Source organism: Lampetra fluviatilis, chromosome 48, assembly GCF_964198595.1.
Source record: "Lampetra fluviatilis chromosome 48, kcLamFluv1.1, whole genome shotgun sequence".
Classification (NCBI taxonomy): Eukaryota; Metazoa; Chordata; class Hyperoartia; order Petromyzontiformes; family Petromyzontidae; genus Lampetra; species Lampetra fluviatilis.
This window is the reverse complement of record NC_136322.1, coordinates 4,767,045-4,778,184: the sequence shown is the minus strand read 5'-3', so window position 1 is coordinate 4,778,184 and position 11,140 is coordinate 4,767,045.

Here is an 11,140-nt window from a genome sequence, read left to right as displayed (position 1 = left end):
TTAATGAATGGGGTGTGGTTTTAGTGAATGAGGGGAGGAGGGGGGCCTCAGTTCATAATACAAATCTCTATTCAGACGGCAGGAGGAGGAACCCGACAAGCTATAAAGCACTTTGTCATATTCTTGGTTCTTTCGGTAAAGTCACGTAGAAGGGAAGTAATAAAATAATAAAAATAAAACATAATAAAATATATTGTTATATTATTTCATTTTATTATGTTTTATTATGTTTTCTTTTTATTATTTTATTACTTCCCTTCTACGTGACTTTACCGAAAGAACCAAGAAGATGAATCCCTGCAGTCACGAAAGCTTTAAATCGAAACTCTTTGTCATATATGCCCAGCAATTAATGAGAAAAAAAAATCCGCAGACTACATGGAAATTTGACCTAAGGTCTTCGCTCATTTACCAACTTCACATTCCCTATTGCCGTACAAATACTGGAGGAAGGGCCTTTGCTATTGATGCCCCCAGGGTCTAGAATGCTATTGCCAATAAACAGCAACTTGAATCACTACCTGTGAGATCTTCACTCAAAACTGCTCTAGAGGAGTTGTACACCCCTAGCTGCCACTGCAATTTAGTGGCCTAAAATACATTGTTTCGCTCTGGATGATCGCTGCAAAGTATGACCTGTGTTTTGATTTAGTGTGCTGATCTTTAAGGGTGCATTGAAAAATGTTTATACTCCGACTGATGCTCCTGCTGTTGTGGAGTGACTCATGCAGCCAGCTATGGCTGCAGGGTTTTGGTTGTACGTGTTGTTTACGGCGTTTATTGTGAAAATTCGGTCAGTTCCTATGATCACTGTTACATTGCTTTTATGGCTTTATTTTGGTGATTTCGAAAAAAAATGTTGGTTTGGCCATGTTTGTTTGTTGTCGTGCGGAGTTAGACTGATGGCCTTAATCTAAGATGTCTTGTTGTTGTTGTTTGACTTGCATCCCACTGGATTTTTGCACACAGCGTTGGTGTACGGTGCATTTTCTGGAATTTTTGCTGTTTTTTTTTCCTGGATTTTTTGTTTGCACATAGTCGCATAGTCACTTTAAGATGTTTTCTTGTTCATGTTTTATTTTTTTAGTTTTTTTGTTTGTTGCGGTTGCACCCGATTCAAGAGCCGAATGGCTCACAGGGCTCTACCAAATCAATGAACTTGAACTTGAATGAGGAGTCGGTGACCTCAGCCAACGATAAGGGGCGGGGCTTCAACTCATATAAGAGGGGGGGGGGCGGGGGGGGTCTCAACCAATGGATGGTGTCGGGGTGGGGTAGTGGGGCGGGGGGGGCAGCGTCTCAGCCAATGGATGGTGTCGGGGTGGGTTAGTGGGGCGGGGGGGGGGGCTGCGTCTCAGCCAATGGATGGATTCGGGGTGGGGTAGTGGGGCGGGGGGAGGGTGGCGTCTCAGCCAATGAATGGTGTCGGGATGGGGTTGTGGGGCGGGGGGCGTGCTAACCCCCCCCTCCTCCTCCGGGCGAGGGTGACGTCACGCTATATAAACGGCTGCAGTCGCGCGACGGCTGCCACTCGCTGCTCGGCGTCTCGCGGAGCGGAGCTCCCTACAACAACCACAACCACCACCACAATCACCACCACAACCACCAACACCACCATGGGACGCGGCGAGGAGGGAGCGCCTGGGGCTACCCCCTGCACCGCATCGCTGGTGGCGCCTTCTCGGTCTCCACCATCACCACCATCATCACCACCATCACCATCATCGTTGTCGACGTCTCCTCGTCTCTGGACCTGGGAGGAGGTCTCGCAGAGGAGCGGAGGTCGCCACGGGGAGCCTCGTTGGCTCGTGGTGGAGCGGCGCGTCTATGACGTCACCAAGTGGGGGGCCCGGCACCCGGGGGGGCAACGACTCCTGGGGCACTACGCCGGGGAGGACGCCACGGTAACGATGCCGCCTCCTGCTGCACCTGCTGCACCTGCTGCACCTGCTGCACATGCTGCACATGCTGCACCACCTACACCTGCTGCACCTGCTGCACCTGCTGCTGCACCATCACCACCTCCTGCTGCTGCTGCTGCACCATCACCTGCTGCACCATCACCACCTCCTACTCCTGCTGCTGCTGCACCATCACCTGCTGTACCACCTACACCACCACCCACACCGCCTCCTGCTGCACCATCACCTGCTGCACCATCACCTACACCTGCTCCTCCTGCTGCTGCACCATCACCTACACCTGCTCCTCCTGCTGCTGCACCATCACCACCTCCTACTCCTGCTGCTGCTCCTGCTGCTGCTGCACCATCACCTGCTGCACCATCACCTGCTGCACCATCACCACCTCCTACTCCTCCTGCTGCTGCTGCACCATCACCTGCTGCACCACCTACACCACCACCCACACCACCTGCTGCACCACCTACACCTGCTCCTCCTACTGCACCATCACCTGCTGCACCACCTACACCATCACCTACACCACCTACACCACCACCACCTCCTGCTGCACAACCACCCACACCATCTCCTCCTGCTGCACTATCAACTACACCACCTCCTGCTGCTGCACCATCACCACCTCCTGCTGCTGCACCATCACCTGCTGCACCATCACCTGCTGCACCACCTCCTCCTCCACCTGCACCACCTACACCACCTGCACCTTCACATCTGCAACCTCCACCACAACCTCCACCACGACCACCATCACCTTCACAACCTACACCACCACTACCTTCACCACCTCATTCAGCACCACCACCACAGCCTCTACCACCACCACAACCTCCACCTCCACCACTACCACCACCACCACCTCCACCACTACCACCACCTTCTCAACCTCCACGACCACTCCACCACTATCACCACTACCACCTTCACAACTACACCACCTCCACCACCTCCACCACTACCACCACCTCCACCACCACCTTCACAACCTCCACCACGACCACTCCACCACTACCACCTTCACAACTACACCACCACCACCTCCACCACTACCACCACCTCCACCACCACCTTCACAACCTCCACCACGACCACTCCACCACTACCACCTTCACAACTACACCACCACCACCTCCACCACTACCACCACCTCTACAACCTCCACCACCACCTTCACAACCTCCACCACGACCACTCCACCACAATCTCCACCACCACCACCTCCACCACCACCTCCACCACTACCACCTCCACCACCACCTCCACCACCACCTCCACAACCTCCACCACGACCACCACCACCACCACTACCACCACTACCACCACTACCATCTCCACCACCTTCACAACTACACCACCACCGCCATTTCTACCACTACATCTCCATACATCTCGTGTATCTCTTCTCCGTCAATATATCATCTCTGTAGCGATCACCCCTCTCTCTCCAGTATTCCTCAGCTGATCGCTGCTGATGTTTTCGTGCTGTTTGCTATTCGCGTCTTCGCTGTAACTCGATTCCATTTGTTTCTCTCGTTCGTCCGATCCGTGAGCCCAGGGCACTCACAAATCTCGCGACCTGGCCTCTGCAGTCTATATGGGTCTCTATGGGTCTCTGTGAGTCTATGGGTGTCTGTGAGTCTATGAGTCTCTGTGAGTCTATGGGTCTCTATGGGTGTCTGTAAGTCTATGGGTCTCTGTGAGTCTATGGGTCTCTATGGGTCTCTGTGAGTCTATGGGTCTCTATGGGTATCTGTGAGTCTTGAGTGTCTGTAAGTCTATGGGTCTCTGTGGGTCTATGGGTCTCTGTGAGTCTATGGGTCTCTATGGGTGTCTGTGAGTCTATGGGTGTCTGTGAGTCTATGGGTCTCTGTGAGTCTATGGGTCTCTGTGAGTCTATGGGTCTCTATGGGTGTCTGTGAGTCTATGGGTGTCTGTGAGTCTATGGGTCTCTGTGGGTCTCTGTGAGTCTATGGGTCTCTATGGGTATCTGTGAGTATGAGTGTCTGTAAGTCTATGGGTCTCTGTGGGTCTCTGTGAGTCTATGGGTCTCTATGGGTATCTGTGAGTCTATGGGTGTCTGTGAGTCTATGGGTCTCTGTGGGTCTCTGTGAGTCTATGGGTTTCTGTGAGTATGGTTCTCTGGGTTTCTACGTATCTCTCTGGATCTCTATGGGTCTCTGGTGAGTCTATGGGTCTCTCTTGGTCTCTCTGGGTCTCTCTGGATCTCTCTGGATCTCTATGGGTCTCTGGTGAGTCTACGGGTCTCTCTGGGTCTCTCTGGATCTCTATGGGTCTCTATGGGTCTCTGGTGAGTCTATGGGTCTCTCTTGGTCTCTCTGGGTCTCTCTGGGTTTCTCTGGGTCTCCATGTTTATCAATGTCTCTTTTTGTCTTAATGGGTCCCCTTATAACCTGGGCCACTCACCTCATCCTGAACTCTCTCCAATTCTCACCTGGGCCACTCACCTCATCCTGAACTCTCTCTCACTCGAAGGGTGGACTGAAGAGGGGGGGGGGATTGACGTTGGGCAATAAGGGGGTGGATGGAGGAGTGGTGGTGCACTGGTTAATGCGCTTCACCACGAACCCGGCTCACACCAGTGTGATGATTTATCTGTACAGGTCCTGAGCCTTCCCTAGGTCGACTCAGCCTCAAATGAGTACCTGGTGCGGTGTATAATAAAGATCGCCACACACACGTGTGTACACACACGCACGTGTGTACACACACACACTTGTACACACACACACGTGTACACACGTGTACACACGTGTACACACAAACAGGTGTACACACACGCACGTGTACACACACGCACGTGTACACACACGCAGGTGTACACACGTACGTGTACACACGTGTACGCACAACAACAACCGCCATTCGCCACCAATAATAACTATAATGCAATTCATAACGCTCGCAAATCTGCGGATATAACTGCCGCAACTCAGAGGCGCGGAGCCAAGCTCAGAGTCGCTCGAAAGCACGTGGTTGTAGAGGTGAGTTTTTAAGTCTCTCTTGAAGGAGGCGATTGAGGTGATGCTGCGAATGTGCAGAGGGGTGATGGCGTTCCAGACTGTTGGGGCTGCCACCGAGAAGCGGTGCATAGACATGACCATCCTGGATCTTGGTATCAAGAGGAGGTCGTGAGTCGCGCTGCGCAGGCATGAGTGGTGGTGATGCCACCACGACGCTTGTGCCAGGCTGTGTGCACGTTGAGGCCACGTGAAGTGTCGAATGCCCGCTGGCAGGAGGTCACCGGGCAGACCCAAGTGCCATGGGTCGACTGACTTAGATGACTGGCCGATGCACCACCTGTGTCCACTACTGTGCCAACCTGATGTGTTTTAGCCGCCTGGCGCTCCGCTCGTTGTGAGCATCACTCTTCTGCCCTCGGTTGTTGCTGGAGGGCGACTGCCTCCAACTGCCCAGTAGCGTCCTTCACGAGCCTCCTCCACAGAGGCCGATCTTTACACCACTGGCACCAGTCATCGGCAAGTTCACTCAGTTCCACATCTTCTCATACCACATCATTCCATCTCTTCTCCAGCCCGTGCCATGCTTGTTTAGCCCCCTCTATCTGGCCGAACAAAAGCTATTGAGGCATGCAGTGACTGGGCATGCGGGCTATATGACCCAGCTAACGCCGCCTTGCCTGCTGAAATAGCTCACCGATGGGACTTTGTCTGGATCTTTCAAGGATTTGTGAGCTCACACAATTCAGACTGGTTAAACCCAGGATGGTTGATTTGTGATTGCGGGCCAGTGAGGCAGACTCCACCTCAGCATACCGCGACCACCACCCAACCTCGCAGCGCCTCATGGCTCTCCGAACCTCCGAGCAAATTTGCATTAAGCCTTCTCATTCTCTGACGTGGGATGCTGTAGACGGTGAGAGTGGGCCTCTGACTTTTTTTCACCCAGCCTGTACACCTATGCCAGCCAGGGTCTCTGGGGAGGTTTGGACCGTGCACCCAGTCATGAGACTCGGTCCTAAACCTCGCCCATTTCCCCTCGGCATTAGAAGGAGTGGGTAACAATGCCAGCCCAAGCTGCAAGCGATGATGAAATTCTCGCTGGCAACTTTCATCAGCTAGCTGAGACCAGGCCACTGTGGGTTTGAATGGAGTCCTGGGTGTATATACCCACCACCGGAGTGAAAAAATGGCAGGCGCATCTCTCATGCTAGCCGATGGTCAGTGGGCAGATCACCTCCATGGTAGGTCCTGCTGTCAAGGACATGGGCCCGCATACACTGTTTCATCACTATGTAGTCCAGCAGATGTTCTTGATTGGACCCAGAATGCATCCATGATGTGTCGATGCGCCGATGCCAGAACAGCTTGTTGGTAATTACAAGCCCATGAGCTGCACAAACGTCTAGCAGCCTCCTACTGTTATTGAGCTAATCTGGCCCATACCTTTCAATCACTCCAGACCAGGTGCCAGTATCATGACCAACTCGGGCATTAAAGTTACCCTACAGGATGACTCTATCCCGAGGGACCACTTTAGCTAGCACCTGTGACAGGTCATAGAATGCATCTGTCTCATTGGCCTTGCCTGCATCCCTCCACTGATGTTCATCTTCGGTGGGGGCATAAGTAACCATGACCACCACTCCTCACCTCTGGTTGATAGGAAGGCAAGCCCAAAGTAGTTTGGGGCTTACAGATTCCCACACCTCACTGCCACGCTCCCACGCCCCCTTCGTTCTTTTGTTCAGAAGAAGAGTCACTCCCTGTTGTTTGGCAGTCTCCTGCCCCAACTAGAGGACTGTTCAACCCTCATGATGGCTGGAGCCACAGCCGGTCCACCGGACCTCCTGAATACCGCAGAGATCCAGGCAGTACCGTTCCAGCTCCCGACAGAGGAGTGGCAGCCTCTCCTCCGCAGTGAGCGTTCAAACATTCCACGTGGCAGTTTAACACGTAGGCTTTCACGACCAATGTTATTCATAATCAACGTTTTTTGGGTTTAGATCTCGTTATTTATAAATGTGTCGTAACCCTCCACCACCCAACACGGCCAATCAGTAAAAATGTGTCACGTTGACAAAAGACATAGTTCACTGCTTTAGCCCACCGGTGTGTTGAAGCCACCGGTGGGCTAAAGCAGTGAACTATTTGTCTTTTGTCAACGTGACACATTTTTACTGATTGGCCGTGTCGGGTGGTGGAGGGTTACGACACATTTATAAATAACGCGATCTAAACCCAAAAAACGTTGATTATGAATTCCACGTGGCCACCCGCAGTGGCTTTTTGCTGTTTATGGAGGAATCCCGAGGATAAGGAATCATTCTCCTGGCTCCGCCAAATGGGGTTTGGCCAGGGCATGTAATAGACACTTGTCCCTCGGGGCCTCCGGCACAAGCTTAGCTGGATATGTTTTTCGTGGTTTCTGCATTAATTGAAGGTTGAGGTGTTACCAGGCCCTCACACCCATGCAGAGCCCACCTTTGGCTGCTGTGGTGGCTGCAAATGCCATGAGGGGAAAGGCCAATCGAAATTGGGAAAGGCCAATCGAAATTGGCCCTCCCGCCCATGGCACTGCTCACCACAGCGTTACCGTCCGGCACATACGAGGAGGTCGGGGGTTGTTTTGCCGGGGTCACTTCGAGTGGGGTCACTCCCAGCCCAGTGAGGTCACTCCCAGCCCAGTGAGGTCACTCCCAGCCCAGCGAGGTCACTCCCAGCCCAGTGGGGTCACTCCCAGTGGGGTCACTCCCAGCCCAGTGAGGTCACTCCCAGCCCAGTGAGGTCACTCCCAGCCCAGCGAGGTCACTCCCAGCCCAGCGGGGTCACTCCCAGTGGGGTCACTCCCAGCCCGGCGAGGTCACTCCCAGCCCAGTGAGGTCACTCCCAGCCCAGTGAGGTCACCCCCAGTGAGGTCACCCCCAGTGAGGTCACCCCCAGTGAGGTCACTCCCAGTGAGGTCACCCCCAGTGAGGTCACCCCCAGTGAGGTCACTCCCAGTGTACACACATTCACACGTGTGTATACACACACACACGTGTATATACACACATGTGCATGGCCAAGGTGGAACCATTGCGGTCCACTCGGATTGGTATCTCTCCCTGCGGGGTCACTCCGAGCCCAGTGGGGTCATTCCGAGCGGGGTCACTCATTCTCCTCTGCTGACTCCCCACCCACAATATCCGGAGATCCCTGACACCCTCACCCCCACCCCCCTCCACATCTGCCCACTCACTGTGGAGTCACGTGTTCAAGTCCAGGGTCAAGGCCTACCTCTCTGCCCTAGACTCACCACACAGATAGAGACCCATAGACTCACACATATACCCATAGAGACCCATAGACTCACAGATACCCACACACACCCATAGACTCACACATACCCATAGACCCACACACACCCATATACTCACACAGAGACCCATAGACTCACGTACCTATAGACTCACACACGACCCATAGACTCAAACACGACCCATAAACTCACACACGACCCATAGACTCACCACACAGATAGAGACCCATAGACTCACAGATACCCACACACACCCATAGACTCACACATACCCATAGACCCACACAGAGACCCATAGACTCACGTACCTATGGACTCACACACGACCCATAGGCTCACAGACCCATAGACTAACATATCCATAGACTCACAGACCCATAGACTCACATAGACCCGTAGACCCACACAGATACCCCTAGACCCATAGACTCACACAGACCCATAGAACCACAGAGACCCATAGACCCACAGAGACCCATCCACCCACACAGAGACCCATCCACCCACACAGAGACCCACAGACTCACACAGAGACCCACATACTCACATAGAGGCCCACATACTCACACAGAGACCCACAGACTCGCATAGAGACCTGTAGACTCACACAGAGACCCATCCACTCACTCAGAGACCCACAGACTCACACAGAGACCCTTAGACTCACACAGAGACCCTTAGACTCACACAGAGACCCTTAGACTCACACAGAGACCCACGGACTCACACAGAGAGCCTTAGACTCGCATAGAGACCCACAGACTCACATAGAGACCCTTATACTCACACAGAGACCCTTAGACTCGCATAGAGACCCACAGACTCACACAGAGACCCACAGACTCACACAGAGACCCACAGACTCACACAGAGACCCACAGACTCACATCGAGACCCATCCTTGCTGGGTGATCTTTTTACAGCCGGTTATCCAGCAGTGGATTGATCATGGTGGTGGTAATGAACCCGATGTGTATCGTGCGAGTTCTCAGCTGGTTAATCGACTTGCGTGTACACGTGTGTGTGTGTACACGTGTGTGTGTGTACATACTTGTGTGTCGACACGTGTGTGTGTTGACACGTGTGTGTTTACACGTGTCTTTGTACACGTGTGTGTGTACACGTGTGTGTGTCGACACCTGTGTGTTTGTACACGTGTGTGTGTACACGTGTGTGTGTGTACACGTGTGTGTGTACACGTGTGAGTCTTTGTACACGTGTGTGTGTGTACACGTGTGAGTCTTTGTAGACGTGTGAGTCTTTGTAGACGTGTGTGTGTGTACACGTGTGAGTCTTTGTACACGTGTGTGTACACGTGTGTGTGTGTGTACATACTTGTGTGTGTGGAGCAGTAGTGTCGTGGTTAGCGCTACGCTGCGCTACAAACCCGGCGACCCGAGTTCGATTCCCGCCCACGGCCAACACCACTGACGATTTTCCGACTGGTCCCTGGGCCTCCCCTAGGTCGACTCAACCTAAAATGAGTACCTGGTGCGGTGTGTAGTAAACATCGCCACTGGGGAGACAAAGGCGGCCGGGCGCGGTGCTGGTCACTCACCCCCTCGTGTGCCACAGTTCCGGTAGCCATCATAGGTGCTGCTCCTTGCTATTAACAGCACTTGCCCCAAATTCTGTTCGAGGCTACACGGGTGATCTTTGTCTGTGTATAGGGGCTGTTATCACTTGCTACTAACAGCACTTGCCCCAACAGTCTGTTCGAGGCTAGACGGGGGATCTTTGTCTGTGTATAGGCGTTGCTGCTACTTGCTACGAACAGCACTTGCCCCAACATTCTGTTCGAGGCTACACGGGGGATCTTTGTCTGTGTATAGACGTTGCTGCTACTTGCTACTAACAGCACTTGCCCCAACAGTCTGTTAGAGGCTACACGGAGGATCTTTGTCTGTGTATAGGCGTTGCTGCTACTTGCTACGAACAGCACTTGCCCCAACAGTCTGCTAGAGGCTACACGGGGGATCTTTGTATTTTATTGTGAGTGGGTGAGCGCTGCCCTCTGGTGGAGTTGGATGGACTTCCAAGATGAATCTCCGACTCGCAGCCATCAAGTTCAAGTTCATGTATTAGGTATAGCCATGTGAGCCATTCGGCTCTTGAATCGGGTGCAACCACAACAAACAAAAAAACATGAACAAAAAACATCTTAAAGTGACTTTGTGACTGAGTGCAAACAGAAAATCCAAGAAAAGACTGCTAAATATTGCAGAAAAGCACCGCACACCAACGCTGTGTGCAAAAATCCCAGTGGGATGCAAGTCAAACAACAACCACAAGACAACTTAGAATAAGGCCATCAGTCTAACTCTGTACTACAACAAACAAACATGGCCAAACCAAAAAACGTATCTAAGATCACCAAAATAAAGCCATAAAAGCAATGAAACAGTGATCATAGGAACTGTGACCGAATTTTCACAATAAACGACGTAAACAACATGTACCACCAAAACCCTGCAGCCATAGCTGGCTGCATGAGTCACTCCACAACAGCAGGAGCATCAGTCGGAGTATCAACATTTTTCAATGCACCTTTAAGATCAGCACACTAAATCAAAACACAGATCAACTGAGTCTTGAGACTGGGGGGGGGGGGACACACCGGGGTGTCTGTGTGTGTCTGTGTATGTCTGTGTGTGTGTGTGTATGTCTGTCTGTGTGTGTGTATGTCTGTGTGTCTGTGGCCTGGCACAAGCGTCGTGGTGACGTCACCGCCACTTAGTGGCGAATGGCAGTTGTTGTTGTGTCTGTGTGTGTGTCTGTGTGTGTGTGTCTGTCTGTGTGTGTGTGTGTCTGTCTGTGTGTGTCTGGCTGTGTGTCTGTCTGTGTGTCTCTCTGTGTGTGTGTGTGTTTCTGTGTCTGTGTGTGAGTCTGTGTGTGTGTATCTGTGTGTGTGTGTGTCTGTGTGTCTGTGAATGCCTCTT